Raw genomic sequence first — 16,717 nt, forward strand, 5'->3', positions numbered from 1 at the left:
AAGGACTTCACCTCCCCTCCCCGAGAGGAGAGGACCGCGACTCGATCTCCGGCAGAGGGGTCGCTTCCGGAGCTTTAACCGCGGATACGAGCCGGAGAATTAAGATGTCAGGAGCCGCTGCGGGATGCGGGTAAGTTTGTCCGGGTGAACCATCTGTGGCGCAAACAAAGATGTGAGAAAGTGGAAGGAAACTTGTCGCGGCTCGGTTCTGGCATGTGCGGCGTCAGGTGAAGTGGGACACAACGGGAGGCGTGCGTGTGGCGCTGCGTGAGAGGCTGTGTTGTTGGTGCGTCTGGAAGCTGCAGACAGACAAAACCTCCCCTGCGCTGCTGCTTTTGTCCGCTGACTGTTGGCTGAAGACGCCGATGAGGGCGGCACATGTGCGACCTGTTGACCCCAAACCGGGCTGATTCCAAACTGAGCTCAGGTGCAGAATTCTTGCTCACCTCTGCATGGACCTGACAAAACAACGGTGCTTTCGCGTCCCTTTGGTGTAAATACGTCTGATGGTGAACACAAAAAAATTCAAGTTTTCAACCACTGACCCACAGGACAGAGGAAGATGGAATAGAAAACAATATCACACCTCTGTGAAGAGACCGATCCGGTTGTCGTCATGGTGGCGGGACCTGGGAGGCAGTGAGAGGCTGCAGGCTGCGGCAGCGCCGCTTCTTTTCAAAGCTCATTTATGCCTTTCATGCCTGCACTTTAAACCCTTTGATGTTTTTTCCTGCCTCCGAACCTCCGCTCACTGCAGCCACACTCCAATATGTTAATATTCTCTGATTGACTTACGAATCTTTTAATTAACCCACTTGTATGCGCGCCACAGCATTGTCCTCTGTGGAATGGCAGCAGAGATGGGGAAACGCCCCCCCTCCCATGACAGAATGACAGGCTGTCAGTTGGGATTTCAAAGTCAGTGGCAGCTCGGGCTGAAATGATTTTTTTTAGAAGCTCTGCTTGTTTCTGTGAGAAATCTGGGGGGAAAGTGCTTTTCCACGCTGGATGTGGTGATTAAGACTTCAGCTACACGATACAATATTAATGACTTTGGGAGATATCAAAGGAGGAGGCTCAGAGATGCTCTAGCCTGGAGTAAGCCTACATTAATAATGGGCTTAATTCCATCAGCAACTCCACTGTTTCTTTTGCTCTTTCATGTTGAGCCTTGTGCCTGAATCAAAGCAGTTTAATGATGCCATACATTTTCATTTTCTCACCATTTACTCCAGTTTTGTCTTTGTCTGCATTTTTGACTCTTTTCTACCTTCAGCCACACACTTGCCCACGATTCCGTGCACGCGTGAGACACCCATGGTCATGTGATTACCGCCGTCAGACAGTAGGTGGCAAAATGCTCTCAGGGATCTCTGCTAATGTCTGATGGCTCAGGCGGGTCACACCGGCGCCACTGAGGTCGCCTGCCTCACCCACAGAACCAGAACAGGTTCCAGAGCTGCTCATGATAAAGAGCAAAATTCTAGCCTGCAGTCTCATTTAGAGCTCTTAAATCCTCCGGTCGGGGTTCTGGATGGACCGGAACGTTTTCATACCCTTTTGCTTTTTCTCTGATTCTTCACAGCTGCTGGTTTGTTGTCAGGGTCCAGTAAAATTCTTCATCCTGAACATTTAAGTTAAAGGCAAAAAAACTCTTAAAAAAAATTAAAATTATCTGTCCCAGTAGAACCAGTCCATTTACCCTCTCTGTCCCAGTATTATTTATATCCAGTGTTTTATGGGACTTTGGGGTCAGAAGGTCACCTGTTTGAATCAGAATTCTGCTGCCACATGGTTGCACCAGTCCTCCCAGTCAAACCTGTGCTTACTGGTGTCCGCCGCTGCAGGTTCCTACGGGAGATGAAGAACGTGGGTTCTGTGTTCTAGTCTTCAGTGTTCTCGTGCATGGAAACTGAGTTCTTAATTTGGAAAAGCAGAAATAGACGGCGTTGTTCCGCTCCTGCTATCGTATTATCTACAAGTGACGGCATAATTAAACACGTACTGTACGGCGAATGAATACGATGGACCGTGTAATGTGGCGAGCGAGGGAGCGGAGGGGTGGGAAAAGAGAAGACGAGATTATAGAGAAGCCTTTGATGCCGATTCTGGCTCTGGGAATCCTGGTGTGCCTTCAGGGGAAAGCTGCTCTCACACAACATCAATAATGAATGAAAGATATCTGCTTGGGTGGAGGACTGAGCTGAAGCAGCATACTGATGTCAGCTGCTGGAAAAGCGGCACTTCATTAACCGGAGAAGAGGCCGGCGTCTTCCTCTTCACCTTCGCTCACACAAAAGGCCATTTAGAAAACTTGGTTAGCGATGACCGACGCTGCATCTTTGCCGAAACACAATATTCTGAAGGGTTGAATAATTTAACCTGAACGAGCTCCTGGTTTCAGTTTCTCAGTTCCTGGAACTCACTCAGGAGCTTCCAGACAGAAGGACAGAACTCCAACAAATCAGAAAGATGAGAGGAACCATTGAGAAGTTTGATGCTGCAGGTCTGAACGGTAACCAAAGCAGAGTTTTGGCCGCTTTGGGCTGGAGCTGCAGGGGTGCGCACGTTTTCAGGCTCTCACCGAGGATAATGAAGTCCATGCTGGGGGAACGACTGCTGGCTCTGGATTCCTGCTCGCTTCTGGCCCGAGGAGGTCACAGCGCGCTGCTCAGATGCCTCTGCTAGCGTCATCATTAGCAATAAGCTAACAATCTTCACAGCTTCTGGCCGACTGGTTTTGTTTGCGATGGAGATGAAATCAGGGCTCCTGCAGCTACCCGTTGTGTTCAGGCTTCAGAAATGCTTCAGACATTTTTAGTAAACAGCATGAAAAACAAAGAACTTTCCAGCTTCTGGGACAGCTTTAAGAAGACTATTTCTCATGGCGTGTTTCCTGAGGAGGTTGTTAATTCTGAAGCTCTGTCAGCGGCTGAGAACATGCAGAAACCATCGCTACTTTAAAGAAGTGAGCCAGTGGGAGCAACAGAATCAACTAATCACATGTTGAATTCCCTGGAAAAAAAAGTGTCCATGAAATGATCCTGACACCGTCTGCTGTGTCCCAGAGGAGCCCAGTTGACTCAAACTGGGCTTGATGGTGATGTTCAGACTCTTTCATGTCCTCCTTATAACTATTTTAGCAGGGAGGAGAAGTGGGAGGGCTTTTTTCTTCCACAGCAGAAGTTATTTGAAGGGCATGTTAGCCTGCTTTCAATACTTGCATTTGCAATGCAAATGACTCATCTGAATAATCCTCCTGGTTAACTGAGACTGTGGCACATTCATCCACTCTAACACGGAGGTCACGGCATTTACTGCTGGGGAGGAACCACCGACAAGGTCAACTCTCATCTGAGAGCAGAGGGTTGAAAATTTAGACCATGTCCAAGTTCAGGACAGGTTCCTCCTGCTGTTCGCTCTGCAGTACCACTGGGGGGTCTGTGGGGGCAGCAAAGAGGCAACACCAAAGCAACGTGACGTTTGAGGTTGAGTGTAAGTGTCCCTTGATGTCCCACGTCTACATCTCCAGCAGCTATAGCGTCCATAACCATGTTCGAGAGTGAGTGGTCAATGTTTTGGTTCTTCTGCCACAGAAGTAACATGTAGCAAAAGTGTAAATGTCCGCATGCAGGAAGTCCTCTGCGTTGTCCAATACGCTGCTCACGCGAACGGACGAGTCACCTGTTACGGCCTGAATTGGCTCCTCAGACGTATCAAAGCGGGTCGACCCCAGGTCCGACTCCCAGAACAGGAGAATCCTCATCCCGATTGTTGTCGCGTTCTTGTGCCAGAGAGTAAAAACATCGCAGAAGTTTTTCTGAAGGTTTTTGACTGCGTCGTTCTCGGGCTGCAGCCTCAAACTCTCCTTGGACTCATCTTCAAGGACGATGAAACATCTCTCGCGGATGCGTTATAGTCCTGCTAGCAGGCTAACTGCACAGCCCGGCTCAGGCGGGAGTCTCCGCACCAGCGAAAGCTCGTGTTTCTGCACCCTGGCTCCAAGAGCAGGCAGTGTCCTCCCTCCATGACACATACGGGGCTGCAGCTGGTGGCGGCGTTTTGGCGTTTGCGTCTGCAGCCTGCAGCTGTGAACACGCGTGTTTGTGTGTTTACCATCGGTGAGTGATGAGTCACCTCTCCCTGAACCTTCAGAGTCCATCGGCTGCCAGAGTGGCTGCTTACCATGCCAAACGTTTGTACCCATTGGCTGCGTCTGGTGAGAGGGGAGTCCCTGGCACCACGCCGCCCCCCCAACCCCCCCCCCCCCACCCCTGCTCCCCAAAGACGACAGTGATAATAGGTGAGGGGGTGTGAAAATCCCCTCAGATTCTCAGCTTTGGGAGCCAGAGCCATTGAAAATGTTCCTGAAAGTCCTCAATGAAGACAAGGGGAGGGAGCAGGGATCACCCTGGTGTTTTAACTGTCGGTAATTTATGCATCACGTGCACGACATTCCAAAGGTTATTTTAGGGAAGTTGGCAAAATGGGGTTCAGAAGGAGGCCACGGTTCTGTCCTCAGGCTCCTCCGTCCTTCCACATCTGCATTAGACTCATTAGAAGAATGAGTCTGGGCTAAAATTCTAAACTCTGAAAAGCTAAATTCTTTGTTTCCTCTGTGTGAATCTTGGATTTGTTGGATCTTTTTCTGGCTCACGTTGGGGTTAATGTGCCGACGCCACCCTCTGACTGATCTTCTGTCTTCATTAATAAACCGCTTAACATAATATTTCCATGTCGGAGGAGTCGTCTGTTCTCAGAAGGTTTGTGAGGCGTAAAGTGGGATCGTCCTGTTAAACACGGTGTCAACCAGACATGAAGGTTCTCGAGGCCTTCAGCAGCAGAACCAGTCCATGACGTTTCACCTGTGATGACCTGATATTCTCAGGTGAGATAAAGGATAGATGGATGATTCTTGAGGCTCTCTAGACACACCAGCTGGCCCCCTTCTCCTCTCCCCCTCTCTCCTTCCTCTTCTTCTCTCTCTTCTTTTCATCCTCTCCTCCTGTTTTCCTTTGGGCCTGGAGGCTGATGGAATCCACAGCCTGTTCCGGGGCCCCTGACCTGGTCTGGTCACGTCTGCAGGCCCACAGAGCTGCTTTAAACACCTCACAGGTCACCTGGGACTCGGCTGCCTTGAGCTCTGAGGCGGAACCAGAGTCTTGCAGGCAAAATCCTGGCTGAAGCTTCTGGCCTCCACGGAGCCCCAACAATCTCACAAATGATGCTCGGATATGAAAAGCTTCACTTCCACCTCTTTAGCAACAAAAGAGACGGTGCCTGAACTATCTGAATACAAAGGGCTTCGTTACTATCTGGGCTTAATGTTAGTTACCAACACGCTTTGACGGTGATCACGGCTCATTCCTTTAGTTCACCTTCTCTAGCTGCTACTGTAGGTCATCGTGAAAATAACTGATGCTAAAACGTTTGTTCGTCGATGATGTAACCTCCTACTGGGAGGCATTTTTGTTTGGATGTATTGATTAGCATCAATGCTAACACGATGCTCCCTCAGAGGTATCGGGACAGAGATATTTAAAGGACTGCTTTTTATGGTTTGAAATTAAAATATACGTTAGGCTTAAGTAATCCAGCTAACTGGACATCTGAGCTGCGCCTTTGCACACTGACTTTGACATAGAATCCACACTATTTTGCTTCTCTCTCGCTCTCTCTCTCCTCCTGACCTTGTTCCTCATTCTTTGATTTTTCTCCCCTCCGCCTGTCGTACATTGATCAGGCCAGGATTGAAATAAACCTCCTCCCGCTCCGTCCTTCTAATTTCCTCTGCCGCGCGCGTGCAAACAAACAAACAGGCAGACAAAAATGCTGATGAATTTCACGTGGCGCATGATGATGGATGGTGACCTCTGCTTCGCCTTTGCTGTTGTCATTGTCGCTCAGCATGAAGGATGGACAGCAGAACACAAACCAATGATCTTTTCCTCATCCAGTCCAATGCCTCTGAGTCGGAATAATTCAATTTGTATCCACCAAAGCTGCATTTGTCATAGCTGGTATGTGCTCCCGGGCTTCATACCCAGCATGCTTTGCTGAAGACACTTTGATTCACCACATTCAGAGCTGGTCTGAGATCAGTCACTCACACCAGTGATGGCATTTTCACAGCTCCAGCTCAGAAATCCCACCACAGCCTGTTCTGCTAAAACTGTCCCATGGCCTTTTTTAAAAATCAGGATTCAATATTTCAGTGCCAGAATAAGAGAAAGAAATCAGATGTAGACAGTTAATAATCTTCCGTTCTTGTAATTTCAGGGTTCTTTTGCTTTCTGCTGATATCGGTGACGTGTCCAGCGGTCCTCTTTAGGAGGAGCGCTCCACCGTTGGACATTGACTAAGTTCCACGTTCCCCTTTCCCAGTTGCACTCGCTGGGACCCTGCTGGCCTTTTCGTCCACACGCTCGTCCATTCCTCTTTGTTACTGCAGCAGGGAAAGGAAATGAAACCGGTTCTGTTGGGCGATTGATGTGTGACCTCTACAAGAATGTCCTCATTGAGACCAGCGACCGCTAGCATCAATTCACCAGATTGAATAAGTGTTAGCATTAGCATGGCTGCGTTGGTGAAGAACCTGGAAGACACCAGAACGCAGCAGACCCAGCGTGTCTCCGATGATGTACCTTAGCTTTTCAGCCAGTTCTCTTTACATTTTAACCGTTGCTCCATCAGCGTTAAAGCATTGCCCAGACTGCAGTTTTTAAAGCCTCCAAAAAAAGCAAACACACACACACACACACACACACACACACACACACACACACACACACACACGCACACACACACACACTCAAAGTCAGAAACTGAGCATCACTGATTTTCCTCCTTTCGTAATATCTGATGACAGCTCGATGCAACATCTGGGTCCTGCGTGACAAACTTGTAGCAGTTTAAGCATTTTACAATATAAAAGTCTGTATCGAGTCTCGACCGTCGACTCTTAAACCGGAAGCTGAGTAGATTCTGTCAGTGTGAGGCAGCTCGCAGGCTCATGGTTCTCGGTTTGACCAGGGCTCCTCGTCTTTCATAGCCTGCAGACCAGATCAGATCTGAACTCTACTGGACCCTCAACTGGGATTTTCCTCTTGAAATCAGTTAAATTAGTTTTTATGCAAATGTCCAGGATGTTTGTGTTTGTGCTGTAGATGCAACAGTTGGGTGTTTCCTGTTGCCCATCTGATCGACAGTATTTCCAGGAGGTCAGTGTCAGTTCTGCTCCTCTGCTGCCGCTCCTCTGTTGTTGTTTCTGCTGCTGCTGCTCTTTTGCTGCTCTGTTGTTGTTGTTGCTCCTCTGCTGATGCTGCTCCCCTGTTGTTGTTTCTGCTGCTGCTGCTCTTTTGCTGCTGCTGTCACTGTTGCTGCTCTGTTGTTGCTGCTCTGTTGTTGTTGCTGCTCTGTTGTTGCTGCTCTGTTGTTGTTGCTGCTCTGTTGTTGCTGCTCTGTTGTTGTTGCTGCTCTGTTGTTGCTGCTCTGTTGCTGCTCTGTTGTTGTTGCTGCTCTGTTGTTGCTGCTCTGTTGTTGTTGCTGCTCTGTTGTTGTTGCTGCAGCTGATCTGTTGTTGCTGCTCCTCTGCTGATGCTGCTCCCCTGTTGTTGTTTCTGCTGCTGCTGCTCTTTTGCTGCTGCTGTTACTGCTTCTCTGTTGTTGCTGCTCTGTTGTTGTTGCTGATCTGTTGTTGCTGCTCTGTTGTTGTTGCTGCTCTGTTGTTGTTGCTGCTCTGTTGTTGCTGCTCTGTTGTTGTTGCTGCTCTGTTGTTGCTGCTCTGTTGTTGTTGCTGCTCTGTTGTTGTTGCTGCAGCTGATCTGTTGTTGCTGCTCCTCTGCTGATGCTGCTCCCCTGTTGTTGTTTCTGCTGCTGCTGCTCTTTTGCTGCTGCTGTCACTGTTGCTGCTCTGTTGTTGCTGCTCTGTTGTTGCAGCTGCTCTGTTGTTGTTGCTGCTCTGTTGTTGTTGCTGCTCTGTTGTTGTTGCTGCAGCTGATCTGTTGTTGCTGCTCCTCCTCTGTCGCTGCTGCCGTTCCTCTTTTGTTGCTGCTGCTGGAGATATGCTGGCCTGAATGGGCCGTTTGTCTTGACTGATGACCGCTGTCCCATTTAAATAAGCATTAAAGTGTTGGGTTTGCTCAGAGACGCAGGCTGGGAGATGGATGACACCCCGGAGGTGTCTGGAACAGGCGGCTGTCCGCCTGGATCCTTCAGTACGAGCAGAACTGTCACACTGGATCAATAGCAGGAGGAGGGATCGCTCCTGTCAAGGATTAAATCTCAGTAATTGATACATTTCCAAGATGCCAGCCACAGATTTGTTTCAGCATCCTGCTCTGTCTCTCAGCTCTGATATAAACAGTAGGACTGTGTCTCATTCCCGGTGTTTAACTGCACTTTTCCTCACGGCTTCAGAGACGTCTGACTAAAATAAAACACTAAAATAAATTTGGCAACAATTACAGTTCCAAAGCTCATTTTCAACCCAGTTCTGATGCTCTCTACTCAGATTTCACATAATCAATCAATCTAGGCACTTTCCAGAATCCCAGGGCCTGACCCCAGACAAGCAACAGTGGCAGGAAAAACTCCCCTTTAACAGGAAGAAACCTTGAGCAGGACCAGGCTCATGTAGGGGGACCCTCCTGCTGATGGGGGAGCTGGGTAGAGAGAGAGGAGAGGAGAGGAGAGGAGAGGAGAGGAGAGGAGAGGAGAGGAGAGGAGAGGAGAGGAGAGGAGACCATGACCCAGTGGGGTGACAGAGGTCTGTCAGGTGATCATGTTTCTGGACCCCAGCAGCAGGGGGCACTGGTAGCTAAATGCTCGGCCCCCCATTCTACCTCTAGAGACTCTGGGAACCGCAAGTAGACCAGCATTCTGAGAGCGGAGCGGTCTATTGGGAATATAAGGCGTCATTAGCTCCTCCAGGTAGGATGGAGCTGGCCTCTGAGGACCTCATAGGTCAGAAGAAGATTTTAAAAATTATTCTAAATTTTTTGGGCAGCCAATGAAGAGACACCAGTACAGGAGTTATGTGATGTCTTTTGTCGACACCTGTCATAAATGGACAAAATTCTGGACTCATTTATTGTTCGTTATCAGACTGATTATCAGCTGCAATCTTGTTCTGATGCTCCATCTCAAATTTTCCCTCAGGAGGCTTCAGGGAGGAAAAACATGCAGCTTCAGTCATTGTTAGAGAACACTTGTGTTCATCGCAGCAGCAGTTGTGCTGCTCTCCCTCTCCCTCTCCCTCTCTCTACCTCTCTCCCTCTCTCTCCCTCTCCCCCTCTCTCTCCCTCTCCCTCTCTCTACCTCTCTCCCTCTCCCCCTCTCTCTCTCCCTCTCCCTCTCTCTCTCTCCCTCTCTCTCCCTCTCTCTCCCTCTCCCCCTCTCTCTCTCCCTCTCTCTCCCCCTCTCTCTCCCTCTCTCTCCCTCTCTCTCTCCCTCTCTCTCCCTCTCCCCCTCTCCCTCTCCCTCTCTCTCCCTCTCCCTCCCCCCCCCCCTCTCTCTCACACACACACACACACACACACGCACCTGTGATCACCTGAGCCACAGCTCAGGACTCCCTATCAGGACTTTTAATACGGTTCCATATAAACCACCATAACTGATTTGATTCCCTGCAGTTGGAAAATCTTTTGATCTGCCTTCAGCACATGTGGAAGCCATCGCTGACATTCCGTTCTGGACTACACAGTGTTTTTAGAAGCCTTTTTAAACGGCCTAATTTCTGAGCCTGGCGAGTAGAGTTTCAAAGACTGTAAAGATTCAGTTCCTGTTAATGGGAATCTTCCAGCCGGAGTGAAACGCGGGTCAGTGGTGAAGGAAAAGAGATAAGAGACAGAGAAAGAGGGGAAGAGATTAATGGAGGCTGAAATAAAGAAGTGTTGGGGTTGATGTTGGGGGGTGTGACAGATTTAGTCCCTTTTTTCATGGGTACATTAATATTAAGGTGGCAAAATGAGGAATACTTTGGAAAAACTGTAATTCCGGCTGCGCATAGACGAATAGGCTTTTGTTTAAGATGTTCGATGCTGAATATGAAAGTAAATAAGTGAGATGAAGTTCAGCAGGAGGTAGACACAAGTTCACAGAAATTTCCCGCTGTTCCACACCCGGGAATTTGTTCCTCCAATCCCTCCCAGGAGTTCTCAGAAATGTATTCACTGGATTCACCCGGGCACATTTTCTCACTTGACACATCGAGGGCACGGTGGAAAATAAACAGAAAATAAAAGAAGCAAAATACAAACAAAAGGATTTATGAGTTTATGGTTTCACAAAGCTGCAGATATTCCAAGTGGCTCCGACTTCTGTCTCCTGAAAGAGCTAAAAAATGCAAAAGCATCCAGAAACTCCCCGAGGCTGCAGCTTTTTCATGTGTAACTGAAGTATTTCTTCATCAGGGGGAACTCCGAACGGGCTCGGAATGATGTGCAGCTGAAAGATAAACACATGGATTATTTTAGAGATCCGCAAACTAAAGTCAGCAACAAAGTTCAGCAGTAAAAACGAAGACCTTGAAAGTTCCCCGTTTGAATCCTTGGTCAAAAACAACAACGCGCTCCTATTTCCACGCGCGCATTAGCAGGATTAGCCTGGAGCTAACGGTGCTGCCACGCCACTTATGCCTGCCGCACGCGTGCTCGCTCACGCCGCTGCTAATGTGTGGACTTAATCACGCCTTCAGTTAATGTCTTCAGCCTGGAGAACCGTGGACGAGGCCCAGCCGTCAAACCTCCAGCGACTCCGACCTTCTTTGTAGAAATGTTGCCAGCCTGCGCATTAGCTGCTGTTGGACCTGTGGCTCAGACTCTAAAATGAACTAATGAATAGTTAATGGGGTGATTACGCTGAAAATAGAATAACAGGTTTCAAAAGTCCTGGAGTTGTGTCTCCTGATACGTTGATAAAACGGAAGGTCGTTCATTACGCGTGTCCGCGTTCTGTCCTTTGCAGATCTCAGATCAGTTTTTGATGACCTGTATCTTTGCACGAACGTTCCCACCTGTTCAGGCTGGTTTTATGCTGAACAGGAAGATTCTGCTGTGATGGAGGCAGGAAAGGATCCGTTTTACCCCAGCGTGGCTGTTTAAGTGTCGAGCCCGGCTGAGAGCCCTTCGGCCTGCTTCAGCGGTAAGCCCTCGCAGCAAGGCATGATGGGAGAGAGAGGCTGACAGCCCAGCGCTCACCTGAGCCTCCATTTGTCAGCAGCGTCTTAATATTTCAGCGGCTCCCTCAAAGAGCCGTCCCAGCACTTTCTCACTGCAGGCTGCTCCAGCGGCGGCTTACAGGCTTTAATTAGAGGAGGAGGGCCCTTATCACAGGAGCAGCCGCCGCTCTCGCAGCCCGGATCCCGCTCTGAATCTTTCATCACACTCTGGGCTCCAGTTCTAGACCGGAGGTGTCAAACAGAATGTGGAACAGTCCCGAGGTGCTCTGTCTGTCTGCTCTGGATGGTGTTTGCGTTTGGGCCTGGGTGAGGGAGTCTGGTCGGGCCAGCGTGTCCGGAAACATGAGCATCGGTTCTCTTCTTGAATTATGAATCACTGAAATAAAACTGGAAGTTGTCTGGATGGATGGATGCGGCGCTCCTCTAATATGAACAGAAATTGGATTTTGGAAGAGTTTGGGACTAGGTTGAGACAACAGCTATTACATATTTATCCATTTGAATTTATCACAGCGGGAGCTCCGGGTCCATCACTGGCTGGTATTTTGTGGGAAAGCAGGGCTGAATCAATTATTTAGACTAAAATGAAAAGTACAAAGGAGCCATATCGCAGCCTGCAGCGAGCCTGGGAAATGAGGTCAGTTTCATAATATTCTAGTGGGACGTAAGCTGCAGCTGCAGCTGCTGCAGCTAAGGAGCGGATGGGGCTGCAGACGGGATCCCGGCTGCTGCTGAAGATCCAGCGCTCAGCTGGACCTCGTGCTCCTGTCGTCCGCTGCAACGCATGAATATGAGAGCACAAACGAGCTCCGGGTAAACCGGTCCTTTCTCCATGGGTTTTATTCCGAGTGATCCTGTTTAGCGTAGCCGATGAGTCGCGGTGGATCATCGAAACAGGAAATTGGGCTGTTTAATTCAAATGTGGTAGAATGTAGTTAAGAACATTTACTGTGGAGGTTATTATCACGGCAGCTTCTTCAGAACCTTCAGTTTGTTGCTTATGGAGCCAGAATAGAAGAGCAGAACAAATTCAGCACCACGTGTCCTGTTTGTTGTTTAAAGGCTGGCGGGAAGATGTTGGTGGATTTCAAAGATTTACAACATCACAATCATTTCCCTTCACAATAAAAGACACAAAGTTTAAGGTCGTTTAGCAGGACAAAGCAGCGCTGAATCAAACGCATAATCTCGGCTGGGGTCCCCGTGGACCCTCTCCAGCTGGAGTTTGAGAAGGACGTGATGTGCTGGAGCCCGACTGGACTCGGCTGCAGTTTTAATGAGTGTTCTTAGACTGGATCAAGGCCCCGGGGCCGCAGGTCTCTATCAAAGAGGAGAGGGATTGGAGGCTGATTATCCCACCATCAAGAGCTGGAGCCGCGCTTGACTTCACTTCTCAGTGCTGCTCACTTTATCAGAGCCAAAGCAGCAACGAACTAAAGGAAATCTCTTCTTTTTGTTCACAACTTCTCCTGTTTTGGTCTTTCATTGCTAAATAAAATGTTTCAGCTAAAGCGATTAGTAGTTAAAATTTATAATAACTGTGCTGTTTTGACAGGAAAAATGAGTCTTTCATACTTTTGGATCTATAATGAGAAGAAAAAGTTTCTGACACCTGTCAGAAAATATGCTTGTGGGTCAAAGAAAACACGTTCTGGCGCGCTAACGGTGTCAAGCGGGTGTTTGGCCGCTGACCTGGAAACACTGACTCGGTGCTCAAGGTCACAAAGATCTCATGACTGTGCAGACGGCCCAGTTGACCGAGGAAGTTCACATCTTTGTTTTCTGTTTGCTTTTCCACGCAGACCCCACAAATCAGTCACGCGCTCCCACATGCTCTTTAAAAACATCAACGCTTCGTACGCAATGGCGCGCCTCCACCCTGCAGGACAATGCCCGGCATTGTGTGGATGTTATTCCAGAGAGACCTTCGCCGGACAAAGAAACATCCATTTACAGGAGGGGAAATCATTACCAGATAACCTGTTATTGCCATTTAATGAAGGATTGCACAATGGAGCGCCATCAGTGCTCATGCAGATTAAATCGGGCAGCGCAGCGAGCGCACGGCTGCTGCTGATGGAGCATCGACGGCGTCGCCGTCACTCGCTGGGCTGTATAGATGTCTCCAGGAGGCGCGTTCATCATTTTCCTCCCGGAACGTTTCATGTTGCATTGATTCTCTCGCCGCTCTGACGCGACTCATAATGAGTATCGCTCCCCCGCCTCGTGCGCGTGATGTTGAATGGCGCCGCGGCGCTACTTTATAAATGACGTTTCGGCGACCTTTCTGAGGTCTGTGGTCGCTGAGTTTACTCCACCGTTTGTGAAGCGAAAACCCAGTTCCAGAGCCGGTTCTGGTTGCGGGTTGTGACCCGGTTCGCTCGGCTGGGTGGGTCATGGCTCTGATTGTCTGCAACAACCTGACGTCCTGGGATCCGCAGGATCTACTGTAGAGACCTGTAGAGATCTTCTTGTCCCGAGTCCACCCCTCACAGCTCTTCCTGTGAACCAGGTGGTTCTGATGGTCTGACTGATCTCACACACACACGCACGCACACACACACACACACACCTGGCTGGGTTGGGGGGACAGAGCTTTCTTTCTTTAACGTTCTTTTTCTCAGGCCCCTCCACTGCTTCAGCCTCCTGCTGCTCTCTGTGAAAATGGACAAAATCAATTGTTTCCAGTCAAGTTGGTTAAACGGGCTGAATCGTACTAGAACACAGTTTTGGCAGATGACACATCCCCCCGATACCCCCCCCACCCCCGTCCTGACACTGCTGCTGAATGACAATAGGAGCAGCGGCGCCCGAATGCCTGAAGAACTACAGGGGCAAAGATGGAAATACAATCACAAGGGTGTAGCAGTGCTGACCCCCCCCCCCACACACACACACACACAATTTGCATAGAGGTAGTTTTAATCAAAGCAGACCCCCCCCCCCCCCCCCCCCAACAACAACGACGGTGAAAACTGTTGAAAAGGGAATTGTGAGTTTTTGCTGCCGCAGGATTTAGTTGTTAAAACAGTCGGTCTCTTCAGAATTTTGATGCCTTCTAAAAAAGAAATTCTGCAGCAGCTGCTGCCACAAAAGAGCATCATTGTGGTCGAAATTTAGATAAAACAGTTATTGAAGGATGAACTGCAGGTGTGGGACCTTCACCTGGACTGCTGAGGTTGTCCCAGTCTGACCAGTCCATCCATCCATCCTCTCTCTCCTGGTGTAAACAGCAGCAGCACCTTGTCAGGAGTGGATGCTGCCATCTGTGATCGGTGATTCAGACCTTCACTCTCCCACTCAGCCGTCCTAAATCCACCATCTCTGCTCCGTCAGGAGGAGCCAGCCTGAGTCAGGTGGGTGCAGCGGAGCCTGCTGGGCTCGCAGGAACGTACGAGTGTCAGGATGAAATTTTAATGACGGCGGCTGGTAGGGCTGAAACGTCTGTATTAGGAGCTGCGGCTCTTGGCAGACTGGGAGTCCTCGGAGAGACGGATGAGGAGCTCATCCAGGGGAGGAGAGCTTTGATCAGCTCTTATTTCCATATCGCAATAAGCCAACTGCTGTAGCCGCTAAATGAAAGACGACATGGATTATGAGTCAGTGGGCTGGAGCGGCGGAGCTGCACGCGCCAGATTCCTGGACAAAAACCAGAGCGATGAAGCTGTTTGCTTCCCGCAACATTTGCATGCTTCACCTGCGCCGCTCATCCTTCAGAGGCTCCTTCTGCTGCTGCCTCCTCTTCTTCTTCTTCGCCCCCTCCACCACCGGCAGGGTGTGCACTGAGCAGAGATCCACATTCCAGATTTGAACAGCAAAGTGTGTTTGTTTTTCTTGTTTAATGCAGCTTTATTGTGAATTATTAAAACTATTCTCTCACCTGGAGGCAACATCGTGCTTTCATGTCTTTGATGTGATTTTTGTCGACATGAGCTGATCAAATAATCATGATGTGACATCCCAACCGCTCCGACGTGCTTCTGCTTAGAATGGTTGGAAATGAGAGATTTAAACTTTAGAATTGACCCTGAAGTGACGCACACGATGAGCTTAATGTCTGAGGCAGAAACGTAACTGATGCTGCGGGCAGGAAGTGACCAGCACGCGTTCTGGTCGGAGCTGATCAGTGAAAATAGGGTTTATAACGCAAGAAAACCAGAATGAAAGTTTACGGACCAGGCAGCCGGACAGCCTGAGGCTGAGCTGCTTCCTGTAATCAGTTTTGGTAACCGAGGTTTGCCTGTGTAAAAATCTTTACAAAACCAGCGTGTTGATCACGCCGCCGCCACCGGCCCGGCGTGGAGGATGGGTGTGTCTGTAGCTTGTCGGCTGCTGTAAAACCCGAGCCTCTGATGAATGCAGCTCCTTTTCTCTCATCTGTTGTATGTTAATCTCCTTCTGCCGCCTGCTCGTTGTGTTGTTGTGCCGCTCGCTCTGGTGCCGCTCTCCTCACAGCTCCTGCGTGAATTGCGCCCTTCTGGCATCAGAGGAAACGAGGACGGAAAGGAAGCAAACGACATGAAAGACGGAGACGGAGGGAGACGAGGAGAGGCGTGACAGTTGGGCGACCCTGTGCTTTTCCGTGCTTGATGGCAGTTCTTCCTCCCTCACAGGAGCCGTTGATCTGAACCACTTCCTGTTGTCTTCGTCTCCATGCAGAATCAGAACCGATGGACTTGTCTTTGCCTCTAATTCCTCCATGCTGACATCTTCAGAGGACGTTTCCCCTGTTCTCCGTTTGCTGTTTTGCTTCATCACAGCGCCCCCCACCCCCACTTGGCCCAGTTTTCCCTGCATATCTAATCCATTTCACTGCGGCGCTTGTTTGTTTGGCCTATAATGATGGCCGCGATGATCACCAAATGAAGTGTGCTGTCGAGTCGGTGAGTCACTCGCTGACAGAATGAGGGGATTTTCGGGGGCTTTGCAGCTGCCTGCAGATCATAAATGAGGCATGAAAATGACTCAACAAACTCAAAGAACCAAGAGAGACAGATGGAATTATCATGAAGCAAATAATTCTAATGAACTGAGGACATCCTGCACGTATTTAGATAACTGGCGTGACATCTGTTTAAAGGGGAGCAGCGAGGGTGTCGTTGATCCGGGAGCTTTTCACTCGGTTTGACGGATGTGCTGCATGATTACCACTAATGTCGTTACTGCAACAAAGATGTGTGAACATGGGGTCTCCTGCAGGAGCATTGGAGGACGGACTTTTTCACTCGCGTTTCCTGCATGACTCTCAATGCGAATAGTCCACAGATGTTGTTGTTAAAGTTGACCTTGAATTTGTTTAAATGTATTATTGAAATAAATGACGTGGAACAGCTGTTCGGCTTGTAGAACATCTGCATTTTGCACTTCCTGACATGGATCTGAGGCTGACTGACTCCAGATGTAACAGACACATTTGTGAAGTTCAGAATCACAAACTGCATCTAAAAAATGTTAGATCGGAGTAGTAAAGCAGGAGAATTATCATGAACACATGCACCCAAATCATGATGGTCGCCCCCTAGTGGCGAGAGGCAG

At 49.2% G+C, this 16,717-nt stretch overlaps 1 protein-coding gene across 1 annotated transcript in view; it reads left to right on the forward strand.

Annotated features, from left to right (window-relative positions):
- Positions 1–16,717, forward strand: part of LOC101076540 (retinoic acid receptor beta-like) — a 67,151-nt gene continuing 50,434 nt past the window's right edge. The window contains exon 1 of the mRNA XM_029844583.1: positions 1–130. The gene's annotated coding sequence lies outside the window, so the exon portion shown is untranslated. The remainder of the gene's footprint in view (positions 131–16,717) is intronic.

The sequence above is a fragment of the Takifugu rubripes genome, chromosome 12, assembly GCF_901000725.2.
Source record: "Takifugu rubripes chromosome 12, fTakRub1.2, whole genome shotgun sequence".
In the NCBI taxonomy this organism is placed as follows: domain Eukaryota; kingdom Metazoa; phylum Chordata; class Actinopteri; order Tetraodontiformes; family Tetraodontidae; genus Takifugu; species Takifugu rubripes.